The sequence below is a fragment of the Centroberyx gerrardi genome, chromosome 5 (genome assembly GCF_048128805.1).
Source record: "Centroberyx gerrardi isolate f3 chromosome 5, fCenGer3.hap1.cur.20231027, whole genome shotgun sequence".
Classification (NCBI taxonomy): Eukaryota; Metazoa; Chordata; class Actinopteri; order Beryciformes; family Berycidae; genus Centroberyx; species Centroberyx gerrardi.
Genome location: NC_136001.1, coordinates 24,648,417 through 24,660,747, shown reverse-complemented (window position 1 = coordinate 24,660,747; position 12,331 = coordinate 24,648,417). Strand labels below are relative to the sequence as shown.

Genomic DNA, 12,331 nt, shown 5'->3' with positions numbered 1-12,331 from the left:
CATCATCATCATCAATGTATTTAAATGTATTTAAGTCAAAGTTTACAAACCGCTTCACAGTCAAGACAATAGTGGCAAAAGCATACAGAAAACTTCAGGGTGTGGGATATGGACCCTGGGGTGGGGTTGGGATACAGAATGGCAAACAATATTTTGGGAAGAAGTGAGTGACAGTAATAGTTAGTAAGCCCTGACAAGCACAGTTTAGCCTGGATCTGGTCACCAGGGTATAAAACAGCTGACATCTGCAGGTTACATCTCTTGCACAAAACAGTAAAGTTCAGTTTTGAGTGAATAGTGAATAAAATAGGAAATGCCTAAGAGACGATGAGTGGCAGGCTTGCTTGTGTGCTCCACAAAACAAGGCAGGTTCCTAATTAAATGAGGAGGCCCTAGGCTTGCCTGTCGCGACCCGTCAGCTGACACGTTCACACTGACTAACTCACGCTGAAGTGACACTTTGAAGACAGATTTTGGATACAAGCTTCACCTGTAAGGCTATCCAGCAAACTTTTAATTCTTACACTTTCCTTATGATATGCATCCTCGAGACAGCGAAAGTGACTTTGAAAGCTGAGTTTCAATATTCATCACGCAGTCAGTGAATATCAAGAGCTTAGACAAAGTGTGTTTTGGGCACGGTTCCACGATGTCTCTGAGGCAAGGAAGCTTTTGGGATAACTCGGTTATTCAAACAGCCAGCTCAGGTTACCAATTGCACTCAGGAGAGCAGAGAGCAAGATCTGGCACTAACCACACCACCTGGCCCCATGCGTGGTGTGTGTGTGTGTATATGTGTGTGTGTGTGTGTGGGTGCATGCGCAAATAAAACAGCAGCTGAATTCCATGGGCAGTAGTGTTTCTCCCAGTCTATCATACCTCGCAGCTTTTAATGGTTTTCAAAAGCCCGCTGTCAACCTTTGGAACAGGTTGGTTTGGGCATAGTCATACTAAGAGATTAGGCTCACTTACCATGTGAAAGGCCTCAGGACAAAGCCATTCTCTATCTCCAGCTTAAACACCAACACATTGATTAGCTTTGAGTTAGTGCAGCTCAGGTCAGTCCAATTCAACTTTACCGCAAGTTGTCATGGGAATATTTCCATGCAGCATGAAATACGGCAAACAAAGCACAACATCAGGCTTATGCATAACAGGAGACAAAGACCACATGTGAGCTGGGCTATTGCTTCCTTTTTACTACTGAAAAACATTTGTGTATTGTGTGTTGTCTTGTACTGTGCATTGTCTTTACCCTTTACCCAAGTGTATACAGTGTACATATACTCAAAATAAAGTCAAAATAAAGACGCTGTACCTCGAAGATGCTTTAAAATAACACCTCCCTTTTCCAATTCCACTATCTACAAGACATGACTATTTGGTTTATTCTACTTACCTACAGAATACAGCTAAAAGTTGTTTTGCATACAGTGCTCAGTGATGTTTTCTAAAACGAGCCAGATTAATCTTGGCTGTCATGATTTGACTAGACAGTGCACAGGCCGAGCAGCTTGGGCTGAAAGCACAGAGAATATTAAATAAATTTAAGCACGGCTGTTTGGTGGTTTGCTGTTGTTCTGCTCTCTATTTGCTTTTTTTTTATTCATGCACTATTAATGGGCCTGTGGTTGGCAAGAAGAACAAACATTTTAAGTGAGCAGAGAGATATAGGAACTGACTGATCATGGGGAGAAAGAGGAGTCCCAACTGTCCTTGAATACACACACACACACACACACACACACACACACACACACAGAACACACACAGAACACACTAACATGCCTGTGTGTATACACATACACACAATTGTATGCAGCCATAGTCATACAATTTACCAAGACTTCTGTGTGTCCATTAACATACTGCACACACACACACACACACACACACACACACACACACACACACACACACACAGAACAATGTCTAAGAAACACAGACACATTCACAGACTTGGCTTTTTCCCCCTACCTACAGTAACTGAATACTAAACAAATACTGTTGGCCTACAAAACATTGTATGAGCAAACACAACAGGCTCTTTGCATTCATAGATATGTCAGATCAATTTCATCACAGTCTCAGACACACACACACACACACACACTGCTCATTGCATATATTGCAACATATAGCCTCCAATAACACAATTTGATGACACGCATATCAAAAACTATCAGCTGTAATAAAACAACCTTTTCGTACTTATAAGCTGACAGTTGATCGATGTTGGTCCCATCTCCCATGGAACTGGATCTTCCCTATTTACAAAGCAAGGGAAACATCAGATCTGTGCCAATTAGGTGAAACAAATCAGATTTGAGCCAGCAGGCTTGGTGGCCCTGTAACCTGAGGTGGCACAGCCCTGCTAACCAGGTAATAAGCCACTAATTGGCTAACAGCAAGATGGCCGACTGTTAGCTAGCGCGCTTGCAGGATATCATCCAGCGAAACCTGTTTGATCTCTTTGTACGATCGCTCCAATCCCATTTTGGCCCTTAGGATCACAGGCCACCGTGGAACCGGGCCATCTGTGCACACTAGCACCAGATTAGAACAGATATTACCTGGTGTTTTGGACTACCTGTTTGGAGCTATAGCACTACACTCCACACACTGTCATTCAAATGCTAAGACACTAACAGATGGCAATACAATATGCTATCTGTTTATCTGTTGAGATTTGACACCATGACATAGCTGTAGCCTACATGTTAGAGCTAAGTCAGCTACTAGAGAATAATAGGATGTTTTAACTATTTGGGTAAATATCTGTGAAAATGCTTGCAGATCTTAAAGTGAAAATCTGCACTGGTCAAACATACTTTAATAATAAAGACAATGAATTCAATGTAGTCTGAAACTTGTTATATTTCTTTTACCTTTTTATTTTTATTCCAAACAAACCGCTGTTGTTGCTTCCATAAACTCCATGTAAAAGCTTTCATGAACTGGGAATGTGTTCACTATTGTATGATATCAATAGGCGATAGAGAGTAGCATTTAATTTGTATGAAACAGTTGCAGGTTATTACTTTAACATATGACAGAGCATTACATTTAAGTAAATCATTGAAATGCATCACCACACAAGGGCTCATTAGGCAAGGCATTGATCAAACAGTTGTGGCTTGTGATTCATACATAAAGAGACAAGTCATCAGGAAAATCATTGGAGGATTGAGCAATCACTGCCTTCCACCCGGAGTTGGCGGAGGTCAAAGTGTTTATGCATTTTAACATTATGCGTATGCTGTACTTTTGAAATAACAACGTCTTAAGAAAGGTAATATGAGTTAAGCATATTTCCACCTTAATTATTCATTCAGAGTGCATTTCAGTTGCGGGAAACCTTAAGAGACTCTGGAGACTTGTTCTTTAAATTGCTGCAACCTTATAGGCAGGCTCGTTGGCCATGATTTAATGTGCATCTTTTCATAGACCTCAATTATCAATTAACTGTAAGTGTACACCACTGGGAATATCTTCAGCCGTGTCCGCCACATTAACATCCATTATAAGTGAATCACCTGTCTGCGCAAGAGCTCCTCAGCTACTGAATGTTTTCCTCTGGGCTGCAGTCTGTCATTCTGGGGAGGAAAAGACTGGTAAAATAATTATTTGCAATTACTCATGAATCATTTTAAGGTGCTCACAAATCTCAAAAATAACAGTTTGAATCAGGCTGAATGAGTAGCAAGCCTAGAGACGGACTCTTCTAATTATGGATGTGATGGAAGAGTAGGACCACCATAGCAAGACAGCGGATTAGTGATGTCATTTTCCTCTCATGGAACTTATTAACTGAGGGCTAAAGACATATAAGAAAGGTCTTTTTTCTCCAAAATTAGCCCGCATGTTGCAGCTTTAAAAACAAAACTATGCCATACCATAAAAGCCTTTTGAGTAGAGTCAATTAGCGGCACATGGTATGATGAATATAATTGCTATCAAAAGAACAATAATGACTTTGATTTTACGTGAAAGGAGCAACATGATTAGAAGCGTGTTGTACCAGACACACGCCTCTAATCATGAAAAATAACATGTTGCACTTCAAACACAGCGCTATTCATTTTCCAGGTGCTCTTTGTTGAGCCAAACACGCTGACAATATTTTCCTTTGAGAAGTTATGCTAAGCTAGTTAGCTGCTCTGCTTTCCTTCCCCCTGCCCACCTTTTCCAGGGAGCTTGAAAGAAGGCACCTATTTGGTGAGGAAATATTTGAAGTACCCAATCATAATTAAAATCTAGGTGAAGCGAACGGAACCTAATTAGTGACAAACAGCCTTTTTGTGTCGTTCCTCGGCCGCTATCAAACGCTCAGCCTGGCCTTTCTTTGCCGGCTTGTGATGTCTGTGCCTTGAGGTGTGCGTGGCGGGGAGGCCGGCACACACCAGCCTTTTGATTAAACTCGACACATTTCATTATGATCAAGATTACAGGAACTTGTGTCGTGGCTTTCCTTTCACATATATTAGCATTTTGTTCTCACTTCAAGGGGCATCAGATTTGGAGGACAATGATGGGGAAGGAGGGAGAGAAATGAGAGAAGGGGAGCTTTGATATTTGAAGTTGTACAACACACGAACTCCTTGAAAATAATCTGAATATGTGTTTTGTAGTTGTCCTTTATGAGTTTGCTTACTTTAATACTGCAAACACTTTTTTTTGGCTCTGTGTGTGGGTTTTATATGACATCATAGCCTATGTAATGGCTCCACAAATGATGTCAAACATTTGAAAATTTGAAACCCTTCTCCCACTTAAATGAGCGAACTAACTCACCCCAAAGAATACACACATTATGTACATACACATGCTGTAGCGGTGTGGTTTGAATCTACTCACTGACTTCCTATTGGGATCCCTATTCAAAAGGTGTTTCTGCCACTAGTGTGCAATATGTAAGAATGAAGCACTGATTTCACTGATGATAATGCAGTACAGTTTGTCATTCCTCTATAAGCATACGTATTGTGTAGCGACCCCGATGTTATACTCTAATGGCAATTTAAGCCATAACAAATGACTATTCACTGTTGACACCGTGTGAAAGATTTTGAGCAATAAAATATTCTGAAATGTTGCCAGCACGAGTCAAGAGGGATCAGTAAATTAAGCTCAGCTGTGAAAAGCCTGTTTATATCACACTTATGTAGACAGATAGATAGACAGATAGATAGAGAGATAGATAGATAGATAATTCCAAAATGAGATATCCATTTTAACAATTTGACACTCTCTCTGAAAAATGATTTCTGTCATCAAGCTCACTATAAATTATTACTGAAGGTATTAGCAAAATTGTAACATTTTAGATTATATAATAATTTAATGTTTGAAATATTGTAAAATGAACACCAAATAAAAAATCTCTTGCCCAAAATCTGCAATACATAGCTCATTGGAATGAAATCCCTCATTTGCCCTCGGACCCTAACACTATTCTGAATACCTTCAGACACATGAGCGCTGATCTTGGACCAGCCCAGCCTTTCAGACCACGATGAATACAACAGTTCGGGGACATGCCCAGTGATCCCAGTTCAGCTCTGCTAGTCTGGAAGACGTTTGGGTCCAGACCTTTCCCTGGTTACCCGTGGGAGAAAGTGTGTCAAAACATCTACTTTTAATGACAGCCTACTTTGCGGAAGTCGTTTTAAGCGCGGGGGCCTCATGCCAGGCCCATGCCCGTGCCAGGTTTCAGGTCTCGGTGACAGTAACAGTTTTAGTCATGTCTTGGCAGGTCCGCTTATGCCAAGGGTTTTACTGAGCAGGAAGTTTGGGGTTCGGCTGGCGTTACGCTAACAGGTTCTGTCATCTCAGCTGGGCCTAGAGCTGAAATCAGATCTCGCACGCCTCTCTCCCTAACAGTGATGGATCGTGTTGCATCTTGGCCGCCAAGAACCTGCGGAACGATACCAACACCCAAGACGCAGACATTAAAGTTCAGAACTGAAATGTCGCACCTGTGTGTAATGATTCATTTTTCCATGCAAAGTGGAGAATGGTTGTGGCACGATGCTTTTGGGGGCCGTTCTGGAGCGGCTTGGACCAACTTTCCAAAGAGTTGAATGAGTTGTTACTGAAAAGCAAAAAACGGTGAGTGTCTACGCAACGATTTTTAAACTCAGCCCCGGTTTATCATCTCCCAGTGGCTGAAGCTTTCATCAAGGACAGTTGCCGTGTCAGTTAGCTCTCTCCGGCACTGTAAAGCTCGGCCCCATCTTGTCCTTGACAGAGGAGCACTGTCACCCTCACACAGTAATTATACCAGAGCTGACGTCTCCTCTTTCCATTGAATTATTGAGGAGCTGGAGAGGGCACAGGATCCCATGTAGAGAGAGAGACAGCCCACCTCGCCTCCCGGTGGCCTGGGGGTAAATCCAAGATGGACGCTGTAGCACAGAACCACTGAGACTGCCTGTAGATTGTACTGTAGGCTTGGTGAAGACTTTCTATTCTTGCAGCCAACTTGGGTGACCTGAAAAGTTCTCAGTCAATATTTTAAACAGCCAGTGTTGTAGCTGTGATGTTATTTCAAAAATTCATTCTAAAACCTAAATTTATGCATATTGTTCGTATAATTTTATCAGACTGAGCTTCAATCGATATTTGTGACAAGTCTATCCCAAAGCTAGAAACCGGAGAAGAAAGCTCTAACAATGACTGAAGATAGTTTTACAGTCATGCACGTGACCCAGGCTTTCATAGTGGGTGCAGGAGGTGTTTTACACCCTCCTGGCAACATAGAGCTACGGGACCATAAATTATGTGTAATGGGGGGGAAAAAAACGAAACAGAGAAAGAAAGGAAAACATAATGTAAACAGCTGATATAACCCTCACCCTCCAGCACTCCCAATGCTTTTGCAATCTAATTTCACCTTTTTATGTTACATATCTACCTCATAGGTTCTTCCATGTTCATGTGCATTCAGCTTGCGAGCCATAGTGATCTTTTTCCAAGAATTGACATTCCTGTTCTTTTAGGATGGATAAAACAAGCATCAGTAGCCTACAGCAGACTTAACCAGACTCCGCTAAAACTTGTGTTATCATTTCCCAGGAAATCCTGCCTCACTTCTCTCAAAATCCAGTTCATGTTTGTGCGGTGTCTGCGGTTCCTGGCACGTAGTTATACTTTTCAGAAGGTGCACAGCAAATACAACCCTCTGCAACCCTCTTCAGCTGCCGCAGACCGCCTGTGTGTCTGCACACACTGTTTCTGTTGTCAGGAAAGGTTTGTTTCAACTGTTGAATCCAAATGAGCCTTATTTCATTCTTTTTTTTAAAAGTGTGTCTGTGTCCAAAGTTGGTGTCCCATTCACTGCCAGCAGCTCCAGGATTTGCTTCTTGATGACATTATTAAGAAAGTTTTGGGTTCCTTGTTTCTAGCTCTACAAATCTAGACTGAACAGCCCAAGATCATAGGAATAACATGTGCAGTCTGATTTAGGGCTGGATTTTAAGTAACTTATCGCTTCGATTTCTCACCAGGGAATGGAACCAAAAAAAATGAAAAGTGAAAAATGAGACCGAAATACGTTTTTTTTTTTTTTTTTGGAAGACCAGAAACATAATCAGGAACAAAATTGATTTCTAATGTTCCAGTGCTTAGGAATTATTCTGAAAGCCAAGAAAACAGTTTATAATGTTCTTTTGGCTTCCTATCCTTTTAAATGTAACTGTAACTCCAAGAGACACATTAGAATAGCAACCACAAAAAAATAAAAATAAATAAAAAAATCACGGTTTCTTTGTATCGCTCACCTTCTTCCTGCTCATGACTCTCCTCCCGGCATTGCCAAGTTACCATGGGACCATGGTGATAGTTCATACACCACTTTCCCTCACCATGCCTTCAGTCTCTGTGTGTGTGTGTGTGGGGGGGGTTTGTCTCTATTTCACAAATACATTTATAGTCATGAATGTTATACTTATGAATGTGCAGACTGGAAGAAAATGAAATTTAATCACTCAAAAGTAAATTATTCCCAAGCAAGTTGTGGCACATTCCACAGAGAATGACTCTTATGAGATGAACTTACAGTACATGCATAACATGGTGGTTACTGTAGCTGAAGTGATTTTTGCACTAATGAATATGCAAAAAAATCAATGTTTCTTTTTTCAATTTGGAACAACACTATTTGAGCTGGAACATTTGAATCACTCTCATTTTGGTTCCTTTCAGTGTTTCTCATATCCAGCGACTCAAGCTTTTTTTTTATAAGACAAACATTTGTTTTATGGTTCGTAGGATTTTTTCTTCTCTTCTGAGAAGGTCACAAGATGTCACAGTCAGCGTACCTTATGTAATCCACACAGAGAACTTACATAACCTATTCTATGGCAGGACCTTGAGGTTTCGGTAGGACTGTCCTTGAGGGCCCGATGTTGCTTGTTTACCTGAGAATTTTTCAGTACCGTCATGGGCACACACACACACACACACACACACACACACACACAGAGAGAGAGAGAGCTTGGACAAAAATACAATTTCTCTCCCTTTCACTCCAGGCTGTCTTCCACATGGGAACCCATTATAAAGAGAAAGGGTGACATGTAGGAGTAGCACAGGATGGCCGGCCTCAGTTCAGTGCCTCCGTCTCCACCCCTGACAGAGCAGTGAGTGGCCCTCACTCACAGCTGTCCTGGAGCCAGTCAGCCAAGCACAGCTCAAACTTGGAAAACAACAGGATATGCTAGGATGCTAAGATGCGGCTGGCAGTGCAATTTTCTTTCCAGAGGAGACAGAGGGACAGGGAGTTATTTAAATGCTAAACAATGCGACCTGTCGCTGTAACTCTCGACAGCTTCCCGATGACTTCCTGGTTGGATCGGTCATACAGGATGCGATGCGTGAGGACTGTATATGAGGAGACCGGGGAAACCCTCTGAGCTTACAGGGCTGACTGGGCACACACAGCCACGAAGATTTTATTGAGTCGGCGCATGGAACAATATGGCAGGGTATGAAGCTATCTCCACCAAATCTGACAATTAAAAAAAAAAGTCAGTGAACAAATTACCCTTTAGTGTAGATATACAGAGACACAGTCAAATGCATGGAAATCTATATCTAGCCTCATTTACTTTATGAAAATACATATTCCGTTTTGTATGAGGATTCAGCACATTTTTTGGCACGTGTCTTAGTGGGTGACACTCACTAAAATGTTTTAAATGTAACTCCAGGCTATTGATGCCATAGCAGGAAAGCCTCATTAGTGGTCATGGACACTTGCGGGCTCTCATCTCACTCTGGTCATTTTCTCAGGTAAAATGGAGAGCAAGGGAGGGGAGAAAGGGGGAGGGTAGGCAACAGGGAAGGCAATAGCATGATGGGAATGATAGGGGGCAAAATAGGGAACTGGGTGAGGACAAAATAGGGTGATATCAAGGGATGGGGTACAGTGGGTGAAGCGGGGATGAATGGAGGCCACGAGGCTAGGGTGAGTAAGAGGATGAGCTCTGGACTTGGTGCTCTTCTTGGCTGATGAGGCCCACTATGTTGGTGTGGACCCAGTCACCTCCTAGGTTGGGCTAGCAGAGGCTCTGATGCCCAGGATGCATCACCACCATGAGCCCCAGACTCCTCATCGTCCTGGACTAAGAGGAAAAGAAGGTTGCTGATTGGGACCAATTTTTCCTCAGAAATTCCACAAGTCACAACAATGTAATGTTATCCACTAACCAATGCTACTGCAATTGATTGACATGACATAAATTGCATTCACTCATAACACATTAAAGTCAGTCTTTCAATGATAGGTGTCAACCCAAGTGTTACTTAATGTAGTATGTGGTAATATGGGAATGTTGAGGTCAGCCACTCTTTGAGCTTATCAGTTCCTGATGAGGCATAAATCTGTCCTCCACTGCAACACAGCTGGCAGCATTCTCAACACTGTTCAAAGCTTTAGAAGACGCAGACTGCAGTCAGTAGCTGGGAGTGGTGCAGGGCAAAGACTGTGCCTGCAGACCAGAAGGCCTCTAGTTTGATCAAACCTGGTGCAATAGTTTTGGGTGAAAACTATAGCCTTTACCAGCTTGTTAGTGTTGCATAAACCTGATCCTTTCCACCATGATCTAAACTCTACCTGAGTACCTGACTGAACCATTACAGGTTTGACCAAACAGCCACACAGATTCACAGAGGTGAGACAAAACCGCTAGTGAATAAAACTCACTCATGCTTGCTCCTGTTTCTTCTGGCTGGTTTCATGTTTTTTTAATGCTGAACATAACATTACAACCAAAGCCTTTGAATTAAAAACCGATTAGGCAGTGAAATTTTAAGTGGAAGCAATATTAACTCCACAATTCTCCTCTAAATATATTCTGTTCCAGATGCTCTTAAAGATTTTGTCACCATGGTAATTTTATCGAGGGTACTGTTCCATATTTGCAGCCAACATGTCTTCGCTCTAGGCAATGGGCAGCAACAACTGCACCCATAATACAACCTCACCAAACCCTCTGTGGCTCCAGGATTTGGATTTTTACTTTTTGACATCCCTTCAGGTTAACTGACCTACACTGGCCATGGCAATGAAATTCAGAAAATATAATGTGACTAAAAAGTTAGTTGTCTTGCATTTTGTATTTAAAATCTGGAGCATAATTTAAATAGAATGGTGTACATTGATATGAGGAATATGAGGAAAGGAGTGATATGAGGAATTTGTTATCCGTTGTCAGTCATTCTTTCACACACAAGTAATTCCATTGAGATCCAACGGGTAGATTTTACCAATATTATTGAAACACATTCATGATGGGTAGATTGTACCAAGTGCCAATGTAGATGCAAATATCAGTAATGAAGACTATTGGAACTTAGCATCCATCACCCCAGAAGACAGAGGAGAGAAACGTATGATTATATATGTGAGGTACTGAATGCTGTTGTAAGGTGTTTCTTCACTGTTGAGAGGAATAAAAGTAAAAGACGTCATTCTGTCATTGCTTTTCTTCAGTTGGTATCCTATGACAACAGAAAGAATGGAAAGGAAAAGCAGTGGGTGCGTTAAAAGGAGTGTATGATTGTGTATGCACACAGTTGTTTCCCTAAGTGCATTTACTCATGGTATGAAAAAGAAATGATGGCAAAATTGCCTCTCAATTCATTTCCCCGAACTGAGTACAACTGCAATGAGAGTGACAAGCTGTAAATTGTGCAAATTGTGCAATCCCAAATGTCAATAAGCAGTGTAGGCAGGTAATCAAGAATAAGGAACTACCCTCCATTGTTAAGTGTATCCACCGCACACTTTCCCCTGCCTTAAACACACTCACATATAAATACACACACACACACACAGCTCCGTTGCTGTGGATGTGCTTATCTCATGACCTTGTATATGCAGTAAAGATATCCCCATTTGACACAGCTAATTGGTCGACGTGTCAGAGGATGTTTAGCGGCTTAGGAAATCACATCTGCCCATTGATTTCTCCCAACACCCCACCCCCCCACCCCCCTCCATCAGACATTGTATTGCTTAATCCAGTCTACAACTCTATTGTTGTGAATCCTCAATGGATTCCTGGGCGGAGGGAGAGGCGAGAAGGAGAGGTAGAGGAGAAAAGAGAGGAGAGAGAACAAGCGATTAAGAGGAGGAAGGTAAATTAGAGAGTGCGGGTTTGTGTGTGTGTGTGTGCATGAGAGAAACAGAATCAAACTGGTGTAGATGCAATCAGAGATGGGGAATGTGGGAGAGAGGATAGAATGGGGCATATTTAACGGAAGGAGGCTGTCATGCGGCAGTGTGCCTTCACATGCTACCGTGTCATGCTACTTGTGTTTACGCTGAGCTGCGGTGCCAGCTGAAGCGTGTAAGGTTGTGCTGTGGCATTTCGTCAGTAGCATCTGCTCTCAGCTTTAAGCCTGTCTTCCCTCTGGTTAATCAGGGGAGTGTTTCTCTCTCGCTCTCTATCTATCTCTGTCAATCTTCTGATGTTTTTAAACCCACTTTTAGGGTAACAGCACACACACAAACACACACACACACACACACACACACAGAGTACCATAAGTTTAGCTTGTAGTCTGTGTGTTCAAAAAAAGGCTGGGTGTCACTTGAAATTATTTGAGCCCAAAAGATCATGCTAAACTGATTTCCTTAGTCTACATAGCCACGAAAAAGAAGATCCACATTTTAAGTAACTTTTGATGCCTTAAAATCAATACCAATATTAAAAATCAATACAGTGTCAACAGGTATTTTTCAATACCCAGCCCAAGTTAATAATCAGTGCTTTTTTACCTGGGGAATTGACTCGGTTAGTGCTGAGGGGCCAGTGCTCCTTGC

The 12,331-nt window shown here is 41.9% G+C and overlaps 1 protein-coding gene across 1 annotated transcript in view; it reads right to left on the bottom strand.

Annotated features, from left to right (window-relative positions):
- Window positions 1-8,183: 8,183 nt before the first annotated feature.
- Window positions 8,184-12,331, bottom strand: part of LOC139907941 (phosphatidate phosphatase LPIN2) — a 114,278-nt gene continuing 110,130 nt past the window's right edge. Inside the window, exon 21 of the mRNA XM_078283667.1 lies at window positions 8,184-8,198. The gene's annotated coding sequence lies outside the window, so the exon portion shown is untranslated. The remainder of the gene's footprint in view (window positions 8,199-12,331) is intronic.